The sequence below is a fragment of the Octopus bimaculoides genome, chromosome 3, assembly GCF_046866305.1.
Source record: "Octopus bimaculoides isolate indiv1 chromosome 3, ASM4686630v1, whole genome shotgun sequence".
Taxonomy (NCBI): domain Eukaryota; kingdom Metazoa; phylum Mollusca; class Cephalopoda; order Octopoda; family Octopodidae; genus Octopus; species Octopus bimaculoides.
The window spans coordinates 116,086,288-116,090,889 of NC_142930.1; the positions used below are offsets into that span (position 1 = coordinate 116,086,288).

At 41.3% G+C, this 4,602-nt stretch overlaps 1 pseudogene; it reads left to right on the plus strand.

Moving 5' to 3' along the window:
• Positions 1-746: 746 nt before the first annotated feature.
• Positions 747-1,094, plus strand: LOC149136664 (histone-lysine N-methyltransferase SETMAR pseudogene; annotated as a pseudogene).
• Positions 1,095-4,602: the final 3,508 nt, after the last annotated feature.

The window sequence follows — 4,602 nt, forward strand, 5'->3', positions numbered from 1 at the left end:
TAACCCCTTTGTTAATATAGTTCTGTTGAAATGTTCTGTTTCTTTCAATAATTTTAAATATAACAAAGAATTTAGTGAAATAACTTAGTTATCATTAAGCTAGTGTTAGGAACATAACTAGTACGAATACAAGTTGGGTCATTCTGCCCCTGAAGCTCTACGAAACATCAAGTGGTTTTTTAGTAATGATTCCGTTGGCATTAGAACTGTTCAGAGATGGTTTCAAAGATTTCGTTCACGAAATGAAAGCCTTAAAAATGAACCAAGAGAGAGGCCAAAATCAGTTATTCGACATGATGAATTGAATGCTTTGGTTTAACGAAATCCAAGAACAACGGTCCGAAAAATTTGGATCATAGCTCCAGACATCTCCTGCAATTGCTTCTTAACACTTGAAGAAAATTAGAAAAGTTGAAAAGATGGAAAAGTTTGTTCTCCATCAACTAAATGAGATTCGAAGAAGCAGGCGCCTTACAGTGCGTTCCATGTTGATTTCTTGTTTGGAAAGAGAACTATTTTTGTATTGACTCATTACGTGTGATGAGAAATGGATACTCTTTGATAAGAGCAGGACAGGACAAAAGTTAGATGCAGGAGGGTCACCCAAACACTGACCAAAACCTCCATTGCACACCAAAAAGTTGATGGTCACTGTATGGTGGTCAACAAAGGGGGTTATTCATTATTCATTTTTGCAACAAGGAAAAACTGTAACAGCAACATCCTATTGTCAGGAAAACGATTGTATGCATGAAAAATTAAAAGAGAAGCAACCCAAATTAGTGAATAGAGATGACCCAATTTTGCTTCATGATAATGCACGTCCTCGCACTCCTCAAGCTACGGTCCAAAAGTTGCAAAGCCTGAATTATGAGATTTTGGCACATCCTGGTATTTCTCCTACTGATTATCTTATATGGAAACACTTTGAGTTTGGTATACGCAATAAAACATTCTTAAATAAGGAAGAAGTAATTGAAGCATTCAAACAGTTTATCAGTGTAAAAGTTGACAAATTCTTTGAAGATGGAATATATGCTTTAGAGGAACGTTGGATGAAGGTCATAAATGAACAAGGATCATATTTTGATTAAATAAATAATATAGGCGTAGGAGTGGCTGTGTGGTAAGTAGCTTGCCTACCATCCACATGGTTCCGGGTTCAGTCCCACTATGTGGCACATTGGGCTAGTGTCTTCTACTGTAGCCTCGGGCCGACCAAAGCCTTGTGAGTGAATTTGGTAGACGGAAACTGAAAGAAGCCTGTCGTATATATATGTATATGTATATATATGTGTGTGGGTGTTTGTGTGTATGTGTTTGTCCCCCCCCCCCCCCCTCAACATTGCTTGACAACTGATGCTGATGTGTTTACGTCCCCGTAACTTAGCGGTTCGGCAAAAGAGACTGATAGAATAAGTACTAGGCTTCCAAAGAATAAGTCCTGGGGTTGATTTGCTCGACTAAAGGCGGTACTCCAGCATGGCCGCAGTAAAATGACTGAAATAATTAAAAGAGTAAATATTTTAAAACTTAATATATATATATACAATGGGATTCTTTCAGTTTCTGTCTACCAAATCCATTCACAAATCTTTGGTTGGCCTGAGTCTATAGCAGAAGTCATTTGTCTAAGGTTCCACACCGTGGGACTGAACCCAGAGCCATGTGATTGAGGAACAAGTTTCTTACCACTCAGCCAAGCCTGCACCTTCATGTTTAAGATTTGAATTTAATACTTATGGGCAAATAGTTCCAGTAATTTTTTTTCAGTGAAACCATTCCACTTTGGCAACTCTGATCTTGTAAAAGCGAACAATTTAATTGGTCAAACATGGGTAATTTTGTTAGTTCAGCTGCCTCTCAGTTCCTTGGTACCACATCAACTTCTTCCCTTGGCCTAATTTTATTTGTATCAACAATCAACGGAAGATATTTGCCTTTTTATCATACATACACCAACACATTTCTTTACTCCTTCCCTCCCTCCCTCCCCTCTATCTACCTCTCTCTCTCTCTATATATATATACACACCTCTACATAATACATACATGCATACACATATAAACACACACAGATACATATGTATGCATACACAAAAACACGCACACACACGCACAAACGCTTACACAGGTCCATGTGTACACAAGCACTTTTACACTCAAACACACACACATTTATGTATACACATTCACATATACATACAGAAGCAACACACACATACACATATTTGTACATATACAAACAGCAAAATATATGCATATCTGTCTGTCTATCTACCTATTTATCTATCTACCTATCCATCTAGCTATCTATAACACACACACGCACACACACACACACACACACACACACACACACACATATATATATATAGGTGCAGGTGTGGCTGTGTGGTAAGCAGCTTGCTTACCAAACACATGGTTCCGAGTTCAGTCCCACTGCATGGCACCTTGGGCAAGTATCTTCTACTATAGTCTTGGGCCGACCAAAGCCATGTGAGTGGATTTGGTAATCGGAAACTGGAAGAAGCCCATTATATATATATATATTTCATTTCATTTCATTTCAAAGTTTCAGCTCAGAGCTGCGGCCATGCTGATGCACCAAAAAAAAACAATAACAAAAAAACAACAAAGTGAGGACGTGATACGGATAGTGTTATTGGACGCTCAGGAAAGGAAAGAGAGAGTGTATGACGTTTCGGGCGTAGCCCTTCGTCGGAAAGATGGAAAGTTCGGAGAATGGAAGAACGGAAAAAGAGGAAAATGGTACCGATGCCCACGAGGTTACATTGTGAAAAGACCGGAAGAGGAGGTGGTGGGGGAAAAGTTCTTTCTAAGACAGGAGAGTGAAAAAGGGAGATGAATATCTGTGCGTGCGCGAGTGTCTGCGAGTGTGTGTATGATAACAGAACGTGTGTGTGCGTATTTATGTGTGTGTGTGTGTGTGGTGTGTGCATGGTTTGGTGGTTTATCTGTTAGTGTGTTTTTTTTGTGTGTGTGTGTGTGTGTATGACGTAGTGGAAGGAATTAGTAGTAGGGATGGTTAGTGGACGCTTATAGAGTGTGAGGTAGAAGGTCAACAGGTGGTTTTTTTGAGTATGTGTGTGTTCGTGTTTGTGTGGGGTTGTAGGTGTTGGGTACGTGTACGTGTGTGTGTGTATTTTGTATGTGCGCGTGTGTGTATGTGTATGTTTTTGTGCGGGCGTGTGTGTTTGTGTGTATGTGTATGTTGTGTATATGTGCGTTGCTGTGTACGTGTGTGTGCGTGCGTTTGCTATTGTATGTGCGTGTGTTGTTTATGCCCATGTGTGTGTGATTGTATGCGTGTCTGTGTGAGTGTGTACTGTTGGTGAGAAGTGTGTGTGTGTATGTGGGTGGGTGCGTGTGTGTGTATATGTGGGTGTGTGCGTGTGTGTGTATATGTGGGTGTGTGCGTGTGTGTGTATGTGTGTGGATGTGCGTGTGTGTGGGGGATTGTGAGTGTTAGGTACAGGTGTGTGTGTGTGTTTATGTGTGTCTGTATGTGTGTTTCCGTGTGCGTGTGTGTGTGTATTTTTTGTGGGTGCGTGTATGTGTATATTGCGTATGTTTTCGTGCGTGCGTGTGTGTTATGTATGTGAGTGAGTATTGTGTATGTGAGAGGTGTGTGTGCGTGTGTGCATGTGTGTATATGTGTATGTGTGCATGTGTGTATATGTGTATGTGTGCATGTGTGTATAGGTGTATGTGTGTTGTGTATGGGTGTGTGTGTGTGTGGTTTTGTGTATATGAGAGGTGTGTATGTGTGTGTTTATGTGTGTCCGTACGTATGTGTGTGAGAGCGTAAGGATGTGTGCCAGGTATGTGTGTTATTTTGTGTGTGCATGTGTATGCGGCTGTGTATGTAGGCGTGCGCGTATATATGGGTGTGTGTGTATATATGTGCGTTCGTCTATATGTGTGTGTGATGGCGCGCATGTATGTTTGTCATGTATGTGGGCGGTATATATGTAGGGTGTGTGGGAGATGTGTGTGTAGGTGTATGGGAGGTATGTGAGGTATGTGTGAATGGGGGTATGTATGGGTTGTCAGGTGTGTGGGAGGTATTTGTGAATGGGGGTATATGTGGGTTATGTGTGCAAGGGTGTGTATGCTTGGGTGTGTGTGTGTGTGTATGTTTGCGTGATTGTTAGCGTGTGTGTGTATGCGCAAGTGTGCGTGTGTATGTGCGTTTGTATAAGTGTGTGGGCGAGTCTGAGCGTGTGAGTGCATGCATATGTGTTGTGTGTGTGTGGGCGAGTCTGAGCGTGTGAGTGCATGCATATGTGTTGTGTGTGTGTGGTGTGTTGGGGATAGGTGTGCTTACATGTGTGTGTATGGGTGCGTGTATTTTTTGTGTGTGGGTATGTGTGCGTGTAGGAAGGGGTGAGATAAAAAGTGGAAAAATGTAGTGAGTGTGTAAAAACAAGAGAATAATGGATATAATGTGAAGGGGACGAGGGGTGGGTGGGTAAAAAATAAAAATAAGAAATAAAAAATAAAATATAAAATAAAGAAAAGTGTTGCATAGACGTAAAGGGGAGAGTCATAAGGAGGAGGGGGCTGCGTTGAGTCCGA